General features: G+C 45.3%; 1 pseudogene across 1 annotated transcript; it reads left to right on the top strand.

Annotated features, from left to right (window-relative positions):
* Window positions 1-6,084: 6,084 nt before the first annotated feature.
* LOC147431502 (uncharacterized) lies at window positions 6,085-8,799 on the top strand (annotated as a pseudogene). Its single transcript, XR_015185706.1, has 4 exons — window positions 6,085-6,579; window positions 6,781-6,902; window positions 6,980-7,093; window positions 7,182-8,799. The product of XR_015185706.1 is annotated as an uncharacterized LOC147431502 (transcript).
* Window positions 8,800-13,028: the final 4,229 nt, after the last annotated feature.

Here is a 13,028-nt window from a genome sequence, read left to right as displayed (position 1 = left end):
TTTTCATGATAAGGAAGCTTGTAGACTACCGGCGCATCCCAGTACAGTTCAACTGTTGGAACGGGTTCCAGAATGGATACTCAATGCCGATGAGAAAGTGGTAAATCCACACTGGCAAAGACAGTCCACTGCAGATTGTCAGTCTTTGGCTTTAGAACTGGAACTTCTGCTGGGTAACAAACCAACTTACCGCTATATGAAGGACGTTAGGGTCCAACTTAAGGATGTTATGGTTCAACTGCAAATTGCAAGAGGTGTTTTGGACCAGAGAATGAAAGCCATCCTGGAGGACCAGACAGCCACTAGCAGAGGACCTCAAACTCGCATGTCAGTCGGAGCATAGGCAACTGCTCTCCGTACCCTATTCCAGTTAGTCAGAATTACTAGGAAGATGATGCAACAAGAGAACCAGGCAGTTCTGAATTTCCTGGAATTTGTGCCTGATTCTCCAGTTCTCTTGTATGCTGTTCCAGCAAGAGAAACTGAGTTTCTCAGATTCTTTCCACCACTGTATCCTCAATATCAAGAGCCAATTGATCGACTCGCATATTTCAAAATCATTGATGAGCTTCAGGATTGGTATGAGCGATCAACTGTAGAATGGAAGACTTGGCAGACATTGTTCAATGATGTTCTTCAAATCAATGATATCCAGGCAATAAAGGAAGAGCTACAGAGGATTCAGATGTGTATGGGCCAGTGGAAGATTCAGGTTAGAGGATTGACTAGGAGTACTAATCAGTTACTGCAGCTTACAGTCGAATCTTCCAAATTGCCTGAGAAAGACATTGCAGCAAAGCCGGGTCTAGCGCCGCAGTACAGGGAGATGGCTGAGATTCTGTTCAAAGCGCGCGTCAAAACAAATCAGCCTCTTCCACAAGGATGGATCCATACTGCTTTGCATTGTCATAAACTGGCCAGAACAAGACTGACCAAGGGCAGGTGTACACTCTATGATTCTGACACCAAAACCTATCATTCTCTCACACCTTATGAGGTAGAGATGACCACAGAACGGCGGGATTAGCTGGAGCAGGAGGCCATTTACCGACTGATTCAGAAGGAGAATGCTGATGCTGGAACTTCTCAAGCACCAACACGGTCAAAGAGCAAGGGCAAAAGGAAGATGGTCCAATGGAAGGATAATGGGTAGTACTATCTCAGAATTCGGGGGCGACTTTTCTTTTCAGCAGGCAGAGAGAGATAACCTTGGCCTTTTCAACTGCCTCTCGCAATCTGTGAGCTTTCTAGAGCTCTGCATCCTTCACCATCTTCTGGTGGATTGTCAGAGTCTGACATTGAGAAGATGGATTGTCAACATCAGAACCAAACGATGGATTTTTCATTTCAACATCAGAACCAGACAATGGATTTTTTAGAAATTTTGGAATCTTGCCAAAATTCAAGAAAGAAGGGAGGGATGTAGACGGCTGGCGCGTCACCATGTGGGAACGTGTTCTTAGAAGATGGGCAGTGAATCACTTAGTAATTACTACGGTAAACCCGAAGCATATAAATAGGGCCCATTACTTTGATATCGGGTTGGCAATTGTTATCACTTGTATTAGCGCTTTGAGCTATAATTGCATTTGAGCATCAGTGGCAGTATTATCGGCTACATTTTCCCTCTCTGTAATCATATTCACTGTAATCTCAATCATGATATATATATTCCAGTGATACTGACTTCTCAATAGTCTTCTGAATCTGAATCTGAACTTTACTCCAGTCTTTAAGTCTGATTCTCATTTCAGTATTCATATTTCAGTCTAGTCACTGATTTCTGTCTAGTCTACTGTCTGAACTCTTCCTACTCTAAGTAGCTGAAATCCTTCAACACTGGAATTAGCTGTCTTAAGAGATCAGCTCCAATTCCATCTCCTTTCAGAGAAGACTCAACAATGGCTGCATTTGTAGTGGAGCTAGCATTTGCAGTGGAACCACCCTCTTTCTTCTTAGCCTCTTTGGCCTTCAACTTAGGACACGACTTGATCAAGTGATCATTGGCTTTACAATAATGGCAACGCGTCTTCTTTTTGACCTTATCACCAGAATTGCCAGACGAAGTGCTGCCAGCAGAAGCATTAGGAACAAAAATTTTGCCACTCGCAGCAGAACCATAGGAAGTGGCTGCATTATTGTTACCACCCTTTCTTTGAGAAGCAATAAAAGCCTGTTCAACTGCACGCTGCCTAGTCCTGCTTTTTCTGGAAAGTGACTCTTGCAACAACAATGTGCATAATGCATCAAACTTGACAACTTCTGGATTTCCTTGGGTCATAAGTCTCCAAGTACTAGCAAAAGTCTGGTAAGAATCTGGTAAGGCATCAAGAACAGTCTGCACAAGGGAACTGTCTGAAATAACTTCACCTGTAGAAATAAGTTGCTCATTGATATCGTTGACACTAGCAAGGAAAGTGTCCATATCATCTTCCTCATGCATAATCTTCGACTCCAGCTCTTTACGCTGCAAAGCAATTTTAGCCTCATTGCGGCTTGCATAAAGACTTGCTAGAATATCCCAAGCCTGTTTTGCACATTTTGCTGAACGGATGTGAGGAACAATGGTGCGCTTCACAGACAACGCAATCAATGCATGAGCCTGCACATCCTTAACATCCCAACGAGCTTGTTCTACCATAGGCAAAACAACTCTAACAGCTGCAATCCTTGCAGCAAGACCTGCAACATCCTCAACATCGCCTACATCCTCAGAACCAGGACGTACATCAATGCCCTGCACAATGTTCCAGACACCCTTTGACACAAGAACATGTTGCATCATATAAGCCCACATAGGGTAGTTGTCCCCATCCAACCTGTCCTCAGCAGCAAACATCTTGAACACATCTGTGTTGCTGTTGTCAGCCATGGTAAATGCTACACCTGATGTGAAAACTGCCCGAAAATAGGAGAAACGGAGCGGGAAAAACCTATGCTATATAGCACAAACCGTAGAAGACTATAAGGCACCTGTTATGCACAAAACGGCAATGACAAAAATTCTGCACAAAATGACGAAATAGCCTGTGCAGTATTGCCTGTAGTGGAAACGGAGGCCGAAATGAGCCCAAATCAAAATTTTGAGCAGACCATGCTCTTCGAGCTTTCCCAAAAATTTTGTCGACCTACGAACGCTCACCAAAGCTCACTGAAATCGGAGAAAGTGAGCAGGCGTGTGCTGGAGCAACTGGCGACTAAGCCCGGGAAGATGTGACCTGCTCTGATACCAATTGTTGGAATTAGGGTTGCAGAGAAACACACACATCTTGGAGAAGACGAAGGAAGCTCAAGGCTCACAATAGAGAGTGTGTTACTTAGTGTGCAATGGAAAGATAGATAGCCCTAGAGTGATGGGCGTATATACAATGCACGGGGGAAAAAATCTCCTAAAGAGGGAAAAAATGCCCCGGCGGTCCTAGTGTGTTCACACACATCACTACCACATGTATATGGTAACAATCATGTCTATAGAGATTCATCAGACCGAAATGCTACAGTCATTTCGTCTATCAGTTCGTGCACTTAAACAAGTCAAGTTCAAATCAGTATCATATTATCGGGAATTCCGAATCTTAAAGTCATTACAATAGAATATTGTTAGCTCATAGTATCCATGAAACCCAATAGGGACATCAATGACTCTATTGTCCAAAATCGGGGCAATCTGTTGACAAAGGAGCGGAATGGCTCCCCTCTTGTGCAAGCCCGATGTGCCAAATTTCGCCCAAGCTAAAATCAGGGTTCTATTAGAGTAGACTATGCTAAACTGAATGCCTCAAGGTAAAGATTCACAATCTGAGGAGTATCTGCCACGTCCTCCTCCTCCATCCACTTCGCATCCAATGCGGGATAGTTCTTAATTTAACCAAGAAACGCCTTATCGCTTTACCTTTTATCTTTCTATCTTTATTTGCCAATATCTGTTCTGCAATGAGGATCCCCTCGCTTTCAACCACGTTGGGTTGCTCATGTGGATCCCCATCATCAGGCACATCGCCTTTAAAAGGCTTCAGGAGACTCACATGAAAAGTATTGTGAATTCTCCAGAAGTATCACACATAAAGGAGACAACATTTATCTTTTCGTTTATCTGGAAATGTCCCTAGTATCTCATTCTAATATATTTTTTTAAAGCCCCTCCTTTCCTTTTTTCTTTCTTAGGCGTGCCTTCTCAAAACATAAGAGCACCCAATCGTTCTCCTTTAATTTCAAATCACTACGATGTCGATGTGTTGCCTTTTTGTGTCTTTCTTGAGATTTTTGTAAAGCTTCCCGGACTTTGGCGAAAGCAGTGTCCAAGTCCCTCGTGTATAGGTCGGCTTCAAAAATCTTATCTTTCGTGCTTAAGAAGGGTGGAACCTTCGGAGCACCTTCAATAATCTCAAATGGCACCTTCCCTATGGAAGAGTCAATCGTGTTATTGTAGGCAAATTCCACCAGGGCAAATACTTTTCCCATTAAATCTTTTGATCTGAAATGTAATACTTCAATAAATCCAATATAAATGAATTTGCAATCTCAGATTGCCCATCTATCTGCAGGTGGAAAGATGACAAGAACTGCATCGTTTTCCACAACATCGTTTTCTTCATCAATTAGCCATCCCGAATAGAATATCCCACTACTACCTCCCCATTCTGCATTCAACGGAACACATCTGCAAAATCTGGATCTGTGGCGTATTGATCGACCATATCCTCAAAGCTTCTATGGTGTATCACGAAAATAGCCAAAACCAACGCCTGGGAGATTCCTCGGGGGATTCACCGTGTTTTTTCGTACGATATCACGTGAGTGTACAAGAGGGGGGTTTTTGGATTTTGTACATAAGCGTATACAATAGGGGTAGACCCTCATTATTTCATACTCATATCGTATACATAAGGAAGGGGGCATCAAGGAGAGGGGGGGGAGGGGTATCAAATACTGTTGTGTGTGTGTAATATATATATATACATACATACAATGTACATATACACACCATGTGTATGTGTGTGTAACACATATGTATGTCTTTCACACATACATACACATCGTACAAATAAAGTATTACACATGAACACACACATATGTACATACATACATATACATATACATTCACATTCACATTCACCATGGCTAAGTTGCATCACTCATCTATACTAGTATAAAAGGGGGAGGGATTCCGGTTCCCCCCGCTGACACGCGTCAAACAGGAGCTTGCTCGGGCAGTGCACTGTAGTCATCGGTCGCATAGGCACGCACACAACTAGAGAGAGAGAGAGAGAGAGGCGGCCTTTGCTTTGATTATTTGACTGCACTGTTTTCCTCGGTGGCTCACTCCAGGGTGGTATCTGCAGTGCTGGCAGCACAGGGGTCGTCCGCCGTCTAGAGACTCGAGACGGGTAACAAGGTTGCTCTCTCTCTCTCTCTCTCTCTCTCTCTCTCTCCAAGTCGATGGCCTCAAATCTTGGTGGGCTGCACGCACAACTGTCTGCACACACATGGCCCCAAAGCACCTCATTTCAAAAATTCCCAAAACATCCCCAATATTTTGTCACAAATTCCCAAAATGCCCTTCGATTTTTCCAAAATACCCATGGTCGTGTGATTAAATCTCTTGACAGAAAAAAAAGTTTGTAGCTTTTCATAAGAAGACTTGATTGTCTATTAAGAATTTGAATGTTAAGTAGGCTCTCGAGATGAATTGCTTTATTATTTTTAGACATAATATTTGCCCTTTTTTGCATGCTAAGCACTCAAAACCGGATCTTAATTGTCAATCAAAAAGAAAGAGAGAGAGAGAGTCGCCGCCTATTGGCCATGTGGCCTTTGCAGGTTCATTCGACCAATGTAGCAAGTTCATTCGACCAATGTAGCCTGAGCGAAATTATACAATCATAGTGCCCACATGTTGATGAACCACCTGAGAGAGAGAGAGAGAGAGAGAGAGAGGGAGAGAGATACTTGGACTCCAGTATCCAGCCCTACCAGTGCTCGGGAAAAATCATTTTTTCAAACATATAAAATTTCTTTCCTTGAATTTGGCAAGGGGAAATTTTTAAAAATTAGGTTTATTTTTTGGGGTTTCACACTATTTTTCTCTTTTTCGGGGCGGGGTTTCTCCTTTTTCCCTCGCAATTAAATTTTGTACCTATGAAGTGGGAAGCTTTAGCGATGTTTCCTTGTTTCGCGCCCCAGATCAGCCCTTTCTGCTGTTGCTGCTGCTTCTGCTACTCTCTCTCTCTCTCTCTCTCTCTCTCTCTCCCTCTCTCGGGTTGTTGTCGTCTTCTCGTCTCTTCTTCTCTGCGTATGGTGGGTGTCCTCAATTTTCTGTCGTGGGGGTGGGCACGTCTAGTTGGGCTAAATCTTTTCTCCCTTACATGGGAACATCGAACGGAGCTGTGATGACGGACCTGCCATCCTCTGCAAGTGGCCGATCGCAACATCAACCAGCGAGACAGAGTTCGCATAGACGCCCAAGGGCTTGCACAGGGCGGACACCCTCTCAATTGGCTGCTGCTGCCCCTTCTATGGAGCGCACCCCCCTTCATGTGCAACATGTGGGAGCTCGCATCCATCATCGACTTCTTCAATGTAAGTACTAGTCTAAATAGTTTGCATAAATCTCTTTCTCTCTCGTGATCACTTCAGGCGCACACACACACACACACACACACACTTTTTGTGCTCTCTTGCACTGTGTTTGCAAGGGAGGCTTGAAGCTAAGTCCCAGAGATTGGAACACTGTTACATGGTAAAATGCAAACATACTTTGAATTAATACCGATACTGCAGGTCTTTGCTGAACATTAAGGTTGAATTTTCCCTCGAGGAATTGGATAGCGCTCTTCTGACACCTAACACATTGCTTGATACCATCCACATCGCTTTTGGATTTTGCCACATTTACACGGAAGGTAACAAGCATTTGACCTCCTTTCTCACAAAACTTTCTACTAGAAACTTGTATGAGCATTGTGTGTGTGTTTTGAAGGCTGGACGAGTTAACCAGGCTTTGACTGCTATCCATGAGCTCAAGCAACATTTTAAACCGAGCATACATTCAGAAACTGATCAGGAGCATGTTGGCATGGCAGTAGCAAGAAAGGTAATGGCTGGCTAACGGAGCTTTTAGATTGCAGCTAAGTCTTTTCACCATGTTTGTCTTGATTCTATTTACATAATGATTGTTCTAGCTGTTGTCTTCCAGAATGAAGAAGCAGAAGTTCTTTCTGAGAGAGTTAAGGTATGCTTACTAGAAGCCAGAATTCATGATGTGCAAGAAGTAGTAAAGCACATCTCACCTGCATAAGATACGAGTTTGTATTATTTACGAGTTTGTATTATGTTAGTCAATGTGAACTGGTAAAGAATTATAAATATGTTGATGATTCCTTGCACTTTTGAAGATGATTTTGGGGGTGTGGGAGTGTGTGAAAGAGGGGGCGCTGGTCGGTAGTGCAGCAGCAGCCAATGCTCAGCTCCAATAATCACTAGAGTTAGTCCAGAAATGGAGGTTTCTCACTTGCATTATTGCCCTTGCTATCCTCTACTACATAGTTGCATCAGTTAACACGAAATGCATTGTCAAGACAAAGTTTTCCAGGTGTGGGTATCATGGAGTCCTCTGAATATCAACTTGCCCAAGGCAGTTTTGTAAAGCTTACATAGGTCTAAGTCCCATGTATGCATTCTTAACACTCTGCATTCTAAGTCCCATGTCTGCATTCTTAACTCAGCAGGTCACTTGAGTGGGTCTCGAGCCCACGTTTTGTATGCTAGTTGAAGGGTGAGTCACAGTGCTCCGAACCCCCATCATTTGAATTGTAAAGCCGTGTTGGCTTATCGAGTTGAGGAGAGTCAGTCCCTCACTCGCTACCTGATTATTGTTTTTGGATCCGCGAGTGTTGCCGGACACTATAGACCTGGACCTAGTTTGCTCTTGGGCTCTCTGCTTATCGAGTCGAGGAGAGTTAGTCCCTCACTCGCTACTTGATTATTGTTTTTGGATCCACCGGTGTTGCCGACGACTATAGACCTGGCCCTAGTTTGCTCTTGGGCTCTTGTTGAGCCTGTGTTCAGTGTATTGCACCCCATCATTTGTATTGTAAAGCCATGTTGGCTTATCAAGTCGAGGAGAGTCAGTCCCTCACTCGCTACCTGATTATTGTTTTTGGATCCACGAGTGTTGCCGGCCACTATAGACCTGGCCCTAGTTTGCTCTTGGGCTCTCGGCTTATCAAGTCGAGGAGAGTCAGTCCCTCACTCGCTACCTGATTATTGTTTTTGGATCCACGGGTGTTTCCGGCCACTATAGACTTGGCCCTAGTTTGCTCTTGGGCTCTTGTTGAGCCCGTGTTCAGTGTATTGCACCCTCTTATGCTATGTATGCACTTGCATACTAACATTTGGTATTAGAGCTTTTGGAGATGGCCTCATTAAAGGCTTGGTTCAATGTGGAGGCTGCATCCGTATGCTTTGAAAGGGCGAAGCACCGTTTAGTTGAACGTTATGATGGATGGAGCAGAGAAGAATCGGAATATGACCGAGCAAGATTCTATGCATGCTTTGACTCAAACTTGCTCGAGGAGTATGGAGATTTACCACAGGGATGTAGATTCGATGCGGTTGGAAAGTAAGAGAACAAGGAAGGAACTTGAAGGAAAGAAAGCAATGTTGGAGGACGAGCTCCGTCGGCAAGAGCAAGGGATAACCTTGCTTTTTGAGGAGGTGGCTATGATGCAGGATAAGTGGGCCACTGAGGTAGCAATTGCAAAGGAAGAGATGGATCAACAGGGGTTGGTTCAAATGTAGGCCTCAGATGGCCGTTGGATTCCCCCTCGACGAGGCGGATTACAAGAGGATGCGAGGCGGGTAAAGTGTACTCGATACCATACCAGGCAGCTGTTGGGGTTAAGGCCTATGTGCCTTGACCGATCGCCCAGGTCATGGGCGCCCGCCCACTGTTATCCTATACTTATAGTGAGTATACTGTATAGGGGGAGCTGCCACTTCACAGTCTCCCCACCCATATTTGCGTTGTGTCTCCTTCTCTCTCTCTCTTTCTCACTCTCCGTCTGTGGTGCTCCCCGATCCCCTTCAATTGGTATCAGAGCGTAGGTGCGGAGGGAGCGTATGTGCACAGTCACGACGACAGCGGAGAGCCAGTTTCATTCCCGAAATCGCGTCCGCGCGCGCGCACTTTCAAGAGTGCAAACAGGGTTTCGACTTCGATATCGCCAAATTTAGCTTTCCGAGAGCGTTTCCATCAGGTGTCTTGGTGTTTTACCCCCCTTTCAAAGCCATTCGAGCCATCAAAAACTTCATTCGAGCTACGGTTGAGGAGCTTCATTTTTCAGCCCTCTTTTGGTAGTTTATGCTGCGTTTTTGGGTCGAAACGGAGGTTTTTGGCATAGCTTTCACACCCGGACTCGAATACATGTGATCCAAGAGTCTACCTTGGGGTTTTGGCACGCTCCGGAGGCACTCGTCATATCAGAAGTTTAAAATTCTGAACGCTGAGTTTTCTGTAGCAGCAGTTGTTTATTGTGTGTCGAGGATTCCACACATGGTTTGCTCTCAAATGTGAGAGTGATATTTCCTGCAAGTTTCCTCACAGGTGGGAGGATACGATGTATGCCTTATGTGGTTTGATGCTCAAGGAGACTAATGTGATTGCATTTTGAGCTCGACAATGTATGCCTTGAGCATGTTTTTTGGCAATCACAGGTAGAACAGATATTTGTGTACTAGATTTGCAGGTGTTTGCAATGATGTATGCAAAGGGTGGAGATTGGTGCATGCATTTGGAGTGCGGTTTGATGCACTTTGGTTGCTCATGGTTTTGAGCGTGCAATCAGTTTGGTTACTGGTTTTGTGGCCGTTTTACTGACGAAACTCTGGCGAAATTTTCTCAGGAGTTTTATGCGTATCATTTATGCGATCTAGGTAGAGATTGCGGGTTGCACTCAGCATTTGCGTGCGGTGTTCTCTGCAGGTGGGAGATTTGTGCTTGTGTATGCATTGATACCGCACAGTGTGGGCTTGGTGATTAGCTCACGGGTTTGACAGGCGTACAGTTATCTTGGCACACTCACAGGAGTGAGTATTGTGATGTATGCTTGTGTGGCTACGAGCTAGGTAGCCGGATTCGAGCACTAATAGCTTGAGGTTTTTCAGCAGGATTCAGCTACAGGTTTACAAGTTTACAAGCAGGTTTGAGGGCTTATTTGGGCGTTGAATTTTCAGCCATTGTTTCCTCTTTGCAGGTGTCTATATATGACTCAGTTGTAGGCTGATTTGGGACACATTTGTGACTTGTTTATGCAGCTGTTTAAGAGCTGAATTTTGGGACTGTTTTGGGGCTGATTTGCAGCCATATTTGCAGACTTTTGTTGATGCGATTCGAGCCGGTTTAGGGCTGATTTGGTTGACATTTGCTACTCATTGTTGGTTGCTCTTTTGCGAGCATTATGGCTGATTTTTCATTTGACTTCCAACGTTATGGTCTGACACAGTTTGATGGTGCAGATTTTGTTGCTTGGAAGGAGCATATGCTTGTTGCATTGGCGGATTTGGGGCAGGATAAACCCTTGCGTGGTTTATCGGCGAAGCCCAAGTCTATGCGTGATGATGATTGGCAGGATCTTGATGAGTTAGCCATGTCTACGATTCATTTGCATCTGGTTGAGTCTGTTTACTGGCAGGTCTTGAGGGAGACTACAACTCATGCTTTATGGCAGAGTTTACATGCTATGTACGCGACATCCATGTCTACAGGGGAGTCTAGTCCACTTCTATGTCCATGGGAGAGATTGATCCCACACGCAAGTCTCGACGGCATAGAGACTTGACATGTTGGCATTGTGGACATAGAGGGCACATTAGGCGTCGATGTTTCAAGCGTTTGAGACAACGGAGGCGACAGATGCGCGATGCAGATTTGGGCATGACAGATGCTAGTGAGATCAGTACGGTGGTTACTGAGTATGCTTGTGATGGCGATGTCACATTTACATCTAGCTTGTCTTCAGACGATCTTATGTCTACGGATTGCATATCGGATTGCACATTGTTTTCATATTGGTTACTAGATTCATATGCTACTTTCCATGTCACGTCGCATCGTGAGTGGTTTAGCACGTTTTCTAGTGGGAGACTTGGTTGTGTGCACATGGCTGATGGTGTTGTGTATGACATTGAGGGTGCAAGAGACGTATGTTTGTCCTTGCCCAGTGGTATGAGATTTACGCTGCGTCATGTGCGTTATGTGCCAGATCTGAGACGGGATTTGATCTCAGTCAGACAGTTATGGGATAGTGGATGTCAGATTTTGCTATGAGAGCAAGATTTTGTGATGCATTTGCGTTCGCTAGTGATTGCGAGAGGTGCCAGGAGTGGTACAGGTTACCCATTGCATGTGGATCACGCGAGAGACGGTGTTGTCTCTGTGATCATGCAGCCAGGTAGAGAGCGAGAGAGTAGGCAAGTCTCTTTTGCTTGTGGATTGCAGGATGCTTTGCATGGAGTGCAGAGCAGCGACCTTGTTGTGCAGGTTGCGTCTACGGATGCACAGGTAGAGCGGGACAGCTCTAGTGAGTCACAGCAGGATGAGTCATCAGAGGTGATGACAGAGATGACTCACATGGATGCTGAGATGTTGGCTATTGTGGAGTCTTTTCTTGATATGTTTATGCCAGATCTTGATGCAGATTCAGGACAGATGGATACTCTTGGTACACATGTGATATGTGGTGGGCACGAGGAGTCACTCTAGAGCTCGGAGTCAGAGTGCCATGGTCTCTATGATAGGGGACAGGATTACCATGAGTTGAGTTCTGAGTTGGAGGTGGCAAAGGTTGCCAGGGTTGCATCAACATTCGGTGTCCTCATGTACGAGATGCTGATCTCGAGGCCCAACATAGCAGGTGCAGTGGGAGCATTTGCAGCAGGGTTGATTAGTTGTTCGATGTCTGATCTCGGCATAGAGCATAGGGGAGGTTTGCAGGCATTGGACCAATACTTGCAGGAGTGCATGAGCTCTTGTAGACTCTTTGCAGAGCTTGGAGCTAGCTCTGTGTGGCTTCCGCAGCGGGATGTTTGTCTATCAGAAGAGCCGGATGCACTAGCTCATCGAGAGTCAGTGGGCATAGGTTGAGAGAATATCTCACCTTCTATTAGTTGTACACTAGTAGATCTTGCTTAAAGGCACATTGGCCTTTAAGTGGGAGGTTGTTGGGGTTAAGGCCTATGTGCCTTGACCGGTCGCCTAGGTCATGGGCGCCCGCCCACTGTTACCCTATACTTATAGTGAGTATATTGTATAGGGGGAGCTGCCACTTCACAGTCTCCCCACCCATATCTGCGTTGTGTGTCTCCTTCTCTCACTCTCCGTCTGTGGTGCTCCCCGATCCCCTTTAGCAGCTAGGAACACGATTAAATGGTCGAGGATGTACAACAATCATGGTATATTGGGCTGAGCCCGGGGGCCAATGAACAACTAAGACATGTGGTGAGATATGTCGGCATGAGTGGAACAGCATGTTGGGACAGGCCATGGATGGCCGATGAGTTCCCCCTCGACAAAGCGAGTTGTCCACCGAGTGGGAGCGCAACATGAGTGAACATGAGAATAGCCAAGGTAGTAGAGACCAGATCACTACGACAGGGCGATGCAAACCAGCTGTGGTGGTGCCCAAGAAGGCATGGAAGGAAGAGATGGCGAATGTGATACATGTAGCACATTGCGAGAGGGCGGGCTCCGGTGAGCACCAGCCTGCGTTTCATTCGAGTTGCTTTGATTGGTGAGTGATTATGCACATGTTCCTAATCATTAGCCGGTGCTGGCTAAGATGGAATTACTAGACATCGGACAGCAGATGAACAATATTCGTATAGTGACCAACAAGGCAGTGGGACGAAGAGTCGCTCTACAATGTGGGGATTGCAACCGAGCGACTTCAGTTGGCTGATTGCTTGGACTAAGTTTATGAGCTGGATACCTCCTCGTCATAGAAGTTGTGAATGCACAAACATGTGCAAAA

Source organism: Adiantum capillus-veneris, chromosome 21 (assembly GCF_014529385.1).
Source record: "Adiantum capillus-veneris isolate H3 chromosome 21, ASM1452938v2, whole genome shotgun sequence".
Taxonomy (NCBI): domain Eukaryota; kingdom Viridiplantae; phylum Streptophyta; class Polypodiopsida; order Polypodiales; family Pteridaceae; genus Adiantum; species Adiantum capillus-veneris.
Note: the sequence above shows the minus strand (reverse complement) of the source record. Positions and strands in the feature narration are given on the sequence as shown.